Raw genomic sequence first — 13,644 nt, forward strand, 5'->3', positions numbered from 1 at the left:
TATATATGCATATATAGAAGATATATCATATGTATGCATATATATAGAAGATATATATGTTTATGTATGCATATATATAGAAGATATATATATATCTTCTTGTTTTTTATATATTTTATACAGGTATGTGTATATATACACACCATATATACACACACTCACACGCACACACACCTTCTTACTTCTTCTAACTCAGAAGAAATTATTCAAGAGAAAAACACTGTCTGTGCATTTAAAAACCTCATTAAGTATTATATACAAGAAAAAAAGTATAGTTGATTCTCAACATTCTCAAGAGCTACATTTGGATAATTTCAAGTATCCCAAGTTTGTGAATTTCTTTACTTTTCCTTCAATTTGGTCAAATTTTGTTTTATATATTTTGAGGTTATGTTATAAAGTATATACCACTTCAGTATTGCTTCATATTCCTGATTGATATTTTATTATTATCAAATATTCCTCTTGCTACAGTAATGTTTGCCTTTATGTCTAATTTGTTTGGTGTCACTATATGTACTCCAGCTTACTTTGAATTATAATTGCACATTATACATTTTTTCATCATTTTATTTTCAAAATTTATGTATCTTTATATTTAAGGTCTGTTTCCTATAGGCATGATATAGTTGGTTTGATTTTTAATCCAGTCTGTTGTATTAGTCTTTTAATTATGGCATTTATTCCATTTACATGTAACATAACTACCAAAATATTTGTACTTAAAACTACTATCCTACTATTTGTTTTATATTCATCTCACTTTTTATATTTTCCTTTTAATTTCTTATCTTGCTTTCTCTTGGACATATCAATAAAGATTTTTTAGGGATCCAGTTTCTCCCCTATTATCTTGTTAGTTACACATTCTTTACTACAATTTTTAGTGGTTACCTTACATATTATAAGATCCAACCCTGACTTTCTAAAGTCTAATATAAATTATAACTTTTACTTTCCAAAATGAAGTGTGGACTTGAAAACATTTTAAATTCCATTTATCCACCACCCTCTTTTTGAAATTTATTGTCATATATTTTATAATAAATATATTTTAAACCCCATAAGACATTATTAATATTATTTTATATAAACAGTGGTAGTTTATATTTGTCCATGTATTAATTTGTTCTATTGTTTTGTATTTCCTTCTGCTATTTTCAGATCCAGGATAATTTAACTCTGCCTGAAGAACTTGTTACAGCATCTTTTATTGTGGTCTGCTGATGACAAATTACTTGTGTTTTTGTCTGAATATGCCTTTATTTTGTCCAGATTTTAAATAATATTTTCTCTAGGTATAAAATTCTAAGTTGACAGTTATTTTCCTTTAAAATTTAACATTTACCATTGTCTTCTGGCTTCTATTGTTTCTCTTGAGAAATCAGCTGCAAGTCTTATTGTTCCTTTAAAGACTTCTTTCAAGATTTCTCTAGCTACTTTCAAGTGTTTTTTTGTTTTTGTTTTCGTTTTTTTGTCTTTTGTTTTCTTAAGTGTTTTTTGTTTGTTTGTTTGTTTGTTTTGAGAGGAGTCTTGCTCTGTCATCCAGGCTGAACTGCAGTGGCATGTGGCATGATCTTGGCTCACTGCAACCTCCGCCTCCCACGTTCAAGCAATTCTCCTGCCTCACTCAGCCTCCCAAGTGGCTGGGATTACAGGTGCACACCACCATGCCTGGCTAATTTTTGTATTTTTAGTAGAGATAGAGTTTCACCATGTTGGCCAGGCTGATCTCGAACTCCTGACCTCAAGTGATCTGCCCACCTTGACCTCCCAAAGTGCTGGGATTACAGACGTGAGCCACCATGCCTGGCCTTGTTTTCTTAAGTTTTACTATGCTATGATAAGGAATGGATTTCTTTGTATTTAGCCACTTTGGGGAATGTAGTGCTTCTTGAATCTGTGGCTTGATGCCTTTGGTCAGTATGGGAAATTTGGAGACCTTTTATCACTTTGAACACTTTTTTAAGTTATTTTAACCATTTTTAAGTATATAATTTAATGGCACTAATTACTTTCACACTCTTATGCAACCATCACCACTGTTCCCAAAACTTTCACTTTGAACATTTTTTCTGTCTCATTCATTTTTTTTTCTCCTTCCGAGGTTCAAATTACACTGGACCTTTTCCAAAAACCTGACATATTTATTACATTGTTTTCTATATTTTCTACTCCTTCTCTATTCCATACTTATGTCCATTTTCTTTCCACTAAATTAATCTTCTAGTTTTTTAATCATGTCTTCATCTGTATTTAACCTACTATTAAAACAGTTTACTTATTTCTTAGTTTCAGACATTTTCATTTTAGTTCTCAAATTTCAATGTGTCTCTTTTTTTGTGGATTACATTTCATTCCTATGGTTTTACTAATGAATTCTATTTACTTGAACATATTAATCACAATTTTTAAAATGTATATGACAACTCTGAATCCAGATTTCCCAGTCTCTTCCTTTCTATAAACTGATACATGTCCCACTCCTTTCTCATTATCTAATCTATCTGGCATTTTTAAATCAAATACTGTGAAAATTTATAGAGATAATTTGAGGCTTGGGTGGTATTATCTTCTTCAAGACAGAATTTACTTTCTAAAGCTAATATTTATCATGAAAATTTTTAAACATATGCAAAAGTAAAGAAGGGAGTATAATGAGTCCCCAAGTACTCATCACCCCGTTTTTAAAATGTATCAACTCATGGACAATCTTATATTAGCTATAGCCTCACACTTCCTCTACCACTTCCAGAATATTTTGCAGACAATCCCATAAATATCTAGTCCATAAATATTTCAGTAGGTATCTCTCAAAGGATTTGAGAGATAAATATGTATCTCCTAAAAGCATATCCACAATATCATTATAAGAAATGCAGATGTGGTTTAATATTCAACAAGCAAAAAGTGTAATTCACTACATGGATGAAACAAAGAAAAAATATCAATGATTATGTCAAGAGATGCAGCAAAAGCTTGTGAAAATATTTAATATCTATTTATGATTTTAACAAATAAAAAAACTCTTGAATGAGAAACAGAAAGGAACATCCTTCTGAGAAAGATTATCTTCAAAAAGCTTACAGGAAATACCATAGTTAAGGTGAAATATTTAAAGTTTCCCCCTCTGAGATTAAGAATGAGGTAAATACTCTCTTTATCATCATTTCTATTTAATTATACTGGAAGTTCTAGCTAATGTAATAAGGCACAATTAAAAATGTTATAAAGAAAGAAAATAAAAGATATATATTTTTTAAATCCCAATAGATCTGTGGATAAATTATGAGTATTAATAAGCAAATTTAGTAAAATCACTGAATAAAAAGGGCAATGATACATAAAACCAATTGTTTTCCTTAATATCAGCAAAAATTATAAAATTAATTTTTTTAAATAAAGCTATTTGCTAAACAACAATCAAATACATAGAAACAAATCTACTGAAAATGTACAAACTTCTACATAAAGCTGCAAAAATTTTAGAAATTAAAAAAGAGTTAAATAAATTAAGAGATATACTAGGTCTATGGATTTGGAAGATCAACATTATAAAGATGTTAATACTCCCTAAACTAATCTATAGATTCAATTACATCCTAACTAAAGTCTTAACACTTTTTAAAAGAAATTGGCCACTTATTTCTAAAATATGTTGAAGAGTGAAGGGTCAAAAATAACCAAGACAATCTTGATAGTTCGAGAATTAAACTACCAGCTATGATGATTTTTCTATAAAGCTGCAGTAATTGAAAAGTGTAAGATTGGCAAGGATAGATAAATAAACCCATGGAAAAAAGCAGAATGTCTAGAGACAGACTCATGCATGTGTGGACATTACTTTATGAAAAAGGAAGGAAGCACTGAATACCCGCAAGGAAAGAACTTTTTTTCAAGATGCAGATATTAAAAATAACTGAATCTAGACATGTATTTCATACCATAGGCAAAAATCAATTTCATGTGCAATATAGACTTTAATGTGAATAGTGAATCAATAAAACAAAATAACATAGTATCTACAAGTAGGCAAAGATTACTTAAACAGGACACAAAAACCATGAATCATAAAGAAAAAGACCAATAAAGTGGGTTCTATATTAAAATTAAGACTTCTGTTTACCAAAAGACACCAGCCTAATGAAAATTACTACTTCAAGGAGATGTCAATATACACCTATCACAATGATTACAATGAAAAAGTCTAATAATTCCAAGTGATGGCAAGGATGGGAAGCAGATGGACTATCATACACTGCTGGGGCTATAAATCAGTAAACTATTTGAAAAAGTGTCTGTGGTATCTATTAGAGCTGAACATATGTACATTCAAAATAACTGAGCAATGTCACTCCCATATATATTTCCCAAAAGAAGACGATTACGTATGTGCACCAAAGATATGTACAAAAATGTTCATAACAGCACTATTTGTAATAACTTAAAACTGAAAATAACGCAAATGTCTATCAACAAATGTCTGTAAGATTTGGATAAACTTTGATAAAATCTTACAATAGAATATTATCCAGCTATGAAAATAAACAAACTACTGCTACATGTGACAACATAGATGAATCTGACAAATATTATGTTGCCTGAAAAAGCCAAAACCTAAGAGTTTGCAATCACCCTATGCTTCTCTGTATATAAATTTCAAAAACAAGCATGATGAAATCATGATGTTAGAAGTCTTGACAGTGGTCCCCTTTGATAAGAAAGTGAAGATAGTAACTACGAAGGAGCTAGTAATATTCTATTTCTTGATCTGAAAGACGGTTACGTAAGTGTGTTCATTTAGTGAAAATTCATCAAGCTGTACAATTATAATTTGTCCACTTGGCTGAGTGTACTTTATAGTTCAAAACCCCCATTAAAAATAAAATGTTGTGGGACATTAACTTGGTGAATTACTCTGAAATAATTAATAGTTATATTTATTTCAGACTATGTAAAGTCATGGAAAATATTTGTGATATACTAGCACATAAAAATCAGGATAGAAATTGTAGGGATATTATAATTACAATTATGTATTAATAAGTAGCATATGGAAAAAAATTGGAAGAAAGTAAACCAAAATAATAAACAGTTCGATTAAAGTGAAGATATAATGGGCAATTTTTTAAAACAATTTTTAATGTTGATTCTTTTTTATATAAAAAGTAGAACACTTTTATAGAAAAAAGCAATAAAAGTGTATAAATGTCAGCTTTTCATTTTGCCAATACCATAAAAGTCTTAGTGATTTTCACTTAAAATTATCTTTGGGATACAAACAGCAGATAACCAACAGACACCAGAATTACCTATTGGTGTCAAAGATTCCCAAGCCCCACCCCTTTCTTTCAGCTATTAACTGGCAATGTAAATTAGTCACCAGTCTCAACATTAACTTGTTTGAATCATGGATGCTTTGATAATCTACTGTAAATTATAGAGCCTCTCTCCAGAAAATTATGGAGCATATGCATACATACACAACAAAATGTTTTACCGTTTTCATGGATTCATAAATGCCCTGAAAGCCACGCAAACTCAGATGCATGGTCATGAAGCAAAGTTCCTCTGCCAATGGAGAATGGAATCCTCCAAGCATAGGTCAGATCCCACCCAAATCCACTCTGCCCCTAGTGTTATCAGACCAATTACTGGGTACCAAGTTATGCAAAGCTCCTAACTCTTTCCTGCTTCTTGTCCCATTGCCTATTTTCCTAAAATCCCTCTTGGCCATCCAAATTCTTAAACCAAGGGGAATATTTCCTCCAAATGATCAGTGAGGCCAATTCCACTACTGGCTACTCTCTTTCCTGCCCATGTGTTTGTCTTCCCTGATAAAAGCAGAAAGTCCATTTCTTCTCACTGTGGCTGTGTCTTTCTTCACTCCCTTGGAGAAGCCTTGCTAAAAGTGAGTCAAACTGATGTGGTACTGGTTACAGAATATGACTATCGATGCATACAGCCTGCCTAGGGCCCCTTCTCTCAGTAGTAAGGTAACCATGCAACTTATTGTCCATTCCAGGACATTTACAAAATAAAGAGGGTAATATCAATAATTACTCTGAGATAACTGGGATAAGCCAGGACTGCCCCACACTTAGGAACCATATGGATTCCCAATTTAGTAGGAACAAGAGTATAGCAAATGTAAATAAAATAAGCCTCTTTGCAAAGTCTGTTGGGAGAAATAAGCTTTAAATATGGCCCTTTTTTGCCTGTTTTTCATTGATCCCAGGACTGTGGATGGCAATTAACCTCAAAGTCCCTTAAGATTTAAGCATTCTCCTTTAAAAAGGTCTGCACGCCTATAGTAGGCAAGGAACTTAATCCTGGCCCCCAAGCTTCCTCAGATAGACTCTCTATTGTCTCCACAATGTCAGGCACTTGTTGAAAGCTCACTGTCTATTTCTCACTGAAGGACCAGCCTTATAGCCTTTGTGTCAGTAAGACTTTTATTAGAAGAGGCTATTTCAAACAAAAAAAGAATCAAGAGAGTGAATAGAGAGATACACATTCCACACTAACCTATGTGCTATTTTCAAAAGACACAGGTATGAGAAACAAAATGAGAGTAACCTTTCCTGATGCTTCCAGTGGATTCCCAGTCCTAAGTCAAAAGGGAGAACCAGATAGCCTAGGGTTGGCTATAACAAGAAAATCTCAGGAGACATTGCCTAAAACTTGACAAGACAAAATGACTAAGTGACCATGTATATATTGAAGCTCTCCCAAGTGAACCTAGATCAAGCAGAGAGGTAGGCACAGGCTCGTAAGAAGGGTTGGAATTTGGGACCTTCTCCTTAGACTTATAGACTGGGCTGACCTTAGACATCATCTCATTCAGTTGTTAGCTTTTCCCAAACATTTTGAATTATGTATTTGAAATAAGTGGAACGCAATTGTTCTACAAAATTGTACTGGAAAGTCCAAAATGGAAAGTATGTAACCAAGGTGACGAGGGGCCTCACTTTCCGCTCTTTTCTTCATCTGTCTAGAGCCCCAAGGAGTTTCAGGAGTTTAGTTTAAGAACAGTGGATCTGACCCAACCCCTCATTTTACATAAGATGAATTCCAAGCCCTGAAGCGAAGGTGACTTGTTCATGGTCTCAGACGTGCCCAGCAGCAACACTGGAACTAGACCCTAGTTCTTGCCTGACTGACAGCCCAGTGATCTCTCTATGATACCTGGATTTCCCAAACTGGAAGACACATACTTCCACAGTAGCAAATGAGTGGTATGTCAGGGCAACCAGAGACCCCAACATAAACCAGGCACATCCTGGAGCATTCATTTTCTTCAGAAGTTTGGCACAGATTTGGAATAAAACAAATTCAGGTATATTATAGAGTAGATGGCTGATTTTGAAAAAAAAAATATCTTTTAAAACCCACACAAATTAAAGAAAATATTGAGCCGTCTCAATAATATCTGGCACTGCTGATTTTAGTGCCAGATTCTCCTGGAAGTGCGCATTCATTCCCCTTTGCTCTAATGGAGACTTTGGTCAAAAACTCTGTTAAGCACTGCTCCACACCATGCTGCTCTCATTCTCCTGCCTTTACGAGGTAGCACAAAAATTACCAGCTGTTTAACTCTGGGCAAATTACCTATGCTTTCTGTTCCCTGATGTCCTCACCTGTAAAATACAGATGATAATAGTACCCACATCCTGGGATTGTTACTTATTATAAAACAATGCCTGGCACACTGTAAATATTGTGATATATAAAAGTATTTCTTTAACCATTCATATAATTGGTACTTTTATAATTACAGTGCTATATATAACTAGCAAAGAAAATAGTACATATGCACATGCTAGGTACTCTTTAAAGTCTCTTAAATATATAACACATAATTTTTAACATAGTTGGCTCAATAACTCTGCCACACTCACAGTTCATAAAATTAACATGAACAGGACACTTACCCTTTATGAAATGCTAACAGTTGTTCTGTTTGGGGAATTGAAGAGAGCTACCCAAATAGAATCCCAAGAGAAGAAAGATGGCTCAGAAGAAAGATGACCCTTAGATAAACAACCATAAACAGATTTCAGTATCATCATTAGAGCAACAAATCACCCTTCAAAAACACCAGCTGACAGCTCTGTGATCCAGTACTGATGGGAAAGTAAACCCTACTGGGGTGAAATAATTGAGGGAAATATGGCTGGATTAGATGTCATCTGATGAGTTTACATTCTACAATAATTTAAACAGTCATTGGCTCTCTGGGTCCTGCTTTATCCAGCTATGCAATACTTAACATTTTATGGCTGCTCCCCAGTTGCTCTCCTTCAGCCCTCGCTTCTGGCCTAGGATTTGTTTAGATAAGCTGGATTTCCTGGGTGTGATTTGAAATAAATTAGCCATGTGGATGGCTGTCTTCCCACCAGGCTCCTACTGGTTTATTCTACATACTGCATTATTCTAAGTGCTTGGAATCATCTTGTAAGAGCAACTCATCTGCACCAATAGGAAAGAACCACTCATGGTTCATCTGCTGACCCAATCAACCAAGAACTGATTCAATTACTAGATTGTACCATGTGCCTTGTTTTCTGCAGAAGGCATCATAAGAAGTTGAGAGACTATCTTAGTGTTTGAGTTAGAGCAAAAGAGACTTGCACTGAACAAAAGAGACAGCCAGAATGCAAGATGCCTCCATGATTCCTTGTGGTCAGTTTCAGCTTAGCCATTTCCCTGAGTTCGTGCAGCAACCCATCCCCTCTGGTTGCCTGTATTCATTCATCAAATACCACATTCATATTTTCATATTTATGATTTTGCATCTGCTCTCTGTCTTCACTTATGCCCTTTTCCCATCTGTTTATATGAGGCAGCCACATAAGAGAGAAAAATAAAAGACCTTAAAAATTAATTTCATGAACTTAAACAATTAAACAAGCAAAAACAAAATAACCCCATTTAAAAATGGACAAAAGACATAAACAGACACTTCTCAAAAGAAGACATACAAGCAGCCAACAAACATGAAAACATACTGAGCATCACTAATCACCAGAGAAATGCAAATCAAAACCACACTGAGATACCATCTCACACCAGTCAGATGGTTATTATTAAAAAGTCAAAAAATAGGCAGGGCACAGTGGCTCATGCCTGTAATCCCAACACTTTGGGAGGCCGAGGCAAGCAGATCACAAGGTCAAGAGATCGAGATCATCCTGGCCAACATGCTGAAACTCCGTCTCTACTAAAAATACAAAAAATAGCTGGGCGTGGTGGCACGCACCTGTTGTCCCAGCTACTTAGGAGGCTGAGGCAAAAGAATCACTTAAACCCTGGAGGCGGAGGTTGCAGCGAGCCGAGATCACACCACTGCACTCCAGCCTGGGTGACAGAGACAGACTCTGTCAAAAAAAAAAAAAAAAGTCAAAAAATAACAAGTGCCATTAAGGCTACAGAGCTAACGAAACACTTATACACTGCTGGTGGGAATGTAAATTAGTACAGCCACTGTGAAAAGCAGTTTGGACATTTCTCAAATAAAACAGAACTACCATTTAACTCAGCAATCCATTATTGGGTATATATCCAAAAGAAAATAAACCATTCTACCAGAAAGACACCTGCACTCATTTGTTCATCACAGCACTGTTTACAATAGCAAAAATATGGAATCAACCTAGGTGCCCCTCAACGGTAGACTAGATAAAGAAAATGTGGTACTTATACACCATGGAATACTATGCAGCTATGAAAAAGAACAAAATCATGTTCTTTGCAGAAAGAGAATGAAATCATGTCCTTTGCAGCAACAGATGTAGCTGGAGGCCATTATCCTATGCAAATTAATGCAGGAATAGGGAACCAAATACTGCACGTTCTCATTTATAAGTGGGAGCTGAACACTGGATGCTTATCAACATAAAGACGGCAACAATAGACACTAGGGACTACTAGATGGGGGAGGGGACAAGGACTGAAAAACTATTGGGTACTATGCTCACTACCTGGGTGATGGGATCAATCGTACCCCAAACCTCAACATCATGCAAATATACCCAAGTAACAAACTTGCACATGTACTCCCAGAGTCCAAAATAAAAGTTAGAATTTAAAAAAAAAATCCATGAAGTAAGAATGTATTGTCTCATCTGCATGGGTGGGAAGACAAAAGAAGGATGATGGTCATTCTGTAATTCAGTCTTGAAAGTCTGACAGCTACTGAGCACACTTACTTGGTGTCTCAGGTCTGGTGGGGACAGTGGGCTTTATTTTCCAGTATCCAAAGGTTGTCCTTCTTCTTGATCTGTACAGCAAGGATTCTTCTGGAATACAAACCAAGTTCACTAACCACTCACTGTGAATATTTGGCTTCCATATCTGAGGGATTCACTCTTTGTTACCACTGCCACAGGGAATAAGAAAATGTATCAGCTTAAAGAGAGCTTAGAAATTATCAAATCCAACCACCTTATTTTCAGATGAGGAAACAACACCAAGGAATTAATATTTCCTCACCTAATGTCATATATCAGGTGACCAGAGCCAAGACCAGAAGCCTCAGGGAGTCTTCACTCCCCAGCCCAGAAAATTTTCACAAAACAAGCTTCCTGAGTCCCAAGCGTCCCGATCTTATCCCAGGTCCCTGGTGGACTCATGCTCAGGAAAGCACTATCAGAGACAAAGGAGACACTCTTTCTAAAGCTGTAGAATCATATAACCTTTCTGGATGACACAAGTATTCCCTCTGATAGAGAAAATTTTCTATACTTAAAGAAATCTGATAATTAGTGATGTGTATAAAGTTGTATGTTAAAAACTTGTTTAGCAATAAATAATATGGAAAAGCCACTAAATGTCTGAGAGTAATGGATTCATTAAGTACATTATGGACTACCTATATGATGCAAAGAATACTATGAAATCATTAGAATAATTTTGAAAAAGAATATTTGTTAACATGGGAAAATAAAAAACAGTATTGCTAAGTGAATGAAGACCTTAAAATTATATATACAATACCAATCTTCAAATGACAGAGACAGAGAAAATTTGAAGGAGATGTATCAATTGTGAACAATGTTTATTTCTGGTTATTTGGATTGTGAAGTTTTCCTTTTTGTGCTTTTCTATAAGATTTTTCCAAGCTGTATGCACTGATTAGGTTTTGATTTCAATTTTGTTATTAGGAAAAATATTACACAAGTAAACCAAATACTTTAATAAACATTTCTTCATTTCCGCTCCTGGACAACCACTCTAAAGAGAATTTCTCTGAATCCAGTTTTCCAGTTCCTGAAGCAACTGGACCCACCCCACCACCATACCTGCCACCATCATCCCAATTGCCTGCACCTAAAAGCTATATCCTGCTCCCTGTGCCTACTCCAAAATACATTTGTCGTGTACTGAGTTCCTACCATTAGGGGCCAACCACCTGAAAGACTAGTGATTCAGTCCTCACCATTCCAGCATCCTTTGGTGCACGACAGAGCCATGGTGCTAACCTGCCCCTGACCGAACAACTGACTATTGCCTTGAATTATTCCCGTACTTGATGTCTCTGTTGTATGTTCAAGTTTGGACTTTCTCTATTTCTTGTTAAAATCAGCTCTTCTTTATCTAGGTCATTTTCCCCAGCTCAAAGTCCCTTCCTCATTCCAGCTTCCTCTGGAAAGCTCTTCAAATCCAGTAGTTGAGAACTTAACATACCTTGAATCAGATCCACTGGAGCATGACACAAAGAATTAACTGAACTTGAGGGTCTTCAGGAAAAGCTCACTGGAAGAGGCAGATATTCTACAACACTAAAAGTGTGGCTGAAAGCTAACAATTGTTTAAGGATTTGTATTTAAAGAAGTATTTGGCTAGGGTGGCTGAGCTTTAAATTAGTAAGTACCATTTTACCATAGACACAGATGAACCATGGAGGTCTTCTACACTTGTTGGCTTCTAAATATGCCACCATATAAGATGAAAGCTTAGTAATTTGGCAAGGATGAGTGTAGTAAATAATATTGCTTTAAAAATCATAACGGATGTAATATTCTGTCTATTATTCTTCAATCAAGTGTGTGCACGTAGTCTCCAATTCACTGACCACTAGATCCACCCCTGAGTTGCTTCTCTTACACTGCGGGGATGTGGTTTGGGTATAGCTTGCATGGGAGTATCCCCAGCAAGCCTGCTTCATCCGGCCCCCCATCATCTACGTAACTTCAGGAAGTTATAAAACATATTTAAATAGAATTATTTAAATATTAATAAGCATGCATATTTCTGAAAAATCATGTTTCTAAGAAATTTTCAAAGTAAGCAAACAAGTTCAAGAAGAAAATCAAACCAGAACTCTTAGACCAATTGGTTTTCCTCAAGCCCTGAGCTTCTATTAAAAATTTTAAAAATAGAGTTTTCCCTCCAGAGAACTGTTAGATGGGGTTCATCTGACCGAGGCATGGAGAAGAGACAGTGGAAAATGAATGTCATCAAACAGCTTTGTGTGAAAGGAGACTGTAGCTTTGGTTTTACCCATTAAAATCATTTTACCATACACATTTTTGGCAGGAAATTAAATGATGCGAACAGATGTAGATAGCAGTATCTGAGTGTCCAAAGTAGTTGCTTTTTAAATATAATGAAATAAAATAGAAAAAAATTATTTCTGACCATCTGTTTTTATCTTAAGAGAAACTGCCAGATGCAAGGGGGTGAGATTGATCTCCTGGAGCTGTATGAACACGTCAGACAGAGCAGGTATGAGGAGATGATTCTGGGCCTCAGGGCCCAATGGAGAGGAGAGACAGTAGCCGAGGAGGGGCAGCTCCACCACCCTCTGTGGTAACTGTCAGGCAGCCTTTCGGGATCATACACTTCCCGGGTGCTGTAAAACCTCAGCCTGCTGATGCTGTCACCGAATCCAATTTCCTTGTGGTTTATTAGTTAGCACCTTCTACAGCCTCAAGAAGTCAGAAAATACAGAAGGGAAAGGCATTTGGGGCCAAGAACCCAAATTGACTTACTTATGAAGATGGCAACACTACAGAAGCCTCTCTTCCTCGTTGTTCTCCCATGCAAGCTGTGCCGAAACCACATCCCAAAGATGTAAGGGAAGCAGCTCAGGGATGGATCATGTGGGAAGTGAATTGGAGACTATGCATGCACTTGATTGCAGGATAATATAATATTACAACCATTGTGATTTTTTAAACAATATTATTTCTATTCTATGTATAAATGCATTGATAACATCCTGACAGAACAGGCCAGTCTTATAATAATGGCTACCTCTAAATCTGTAAACTCTGAGAGAGGAGTATAGCTACCTATACCTCTTGTACAAGGCTAAGTTAATATCACTTGCACTGGCCAATAGAATGTGAATGGAAGTGATACCACATTCATGTAGAAACTTTAAGAACTCAGGCATGGTTCCATCCTTTCCCTTTTCCCTCTGACATAAGAGTGGCAGGTGTGTCATAAGAATTGAGAGAAATCCTCCTTTAGCCTGGATTCTGGGACAAAGAAGCTCTACTTCCATTTACATTCCCTTTGCCAATGCAAGTGATATAACTAAGCCTCATACAAGAGGTATATAGATAAGTATACTCCTCTCCCAGAGCTTACAGATTTAGAGGTAATCAGACTGGCTTATCCTTTCAGGATGGTATC

Source organism: Nomascus leucogenys, chromosome 5 (genome assembly GCF_006542625.1).
Source record: "Nomascus leucogenys isolate Asia chromosome 5, Asia_NLE_v1, whole genome shotgun sequence".
Lineage (NCBI taxonomy): Eukaryota > Metazoa > Chordata > Mammalia > Primates > Hylobatidae > Nomascus > Nomascus leucogenys.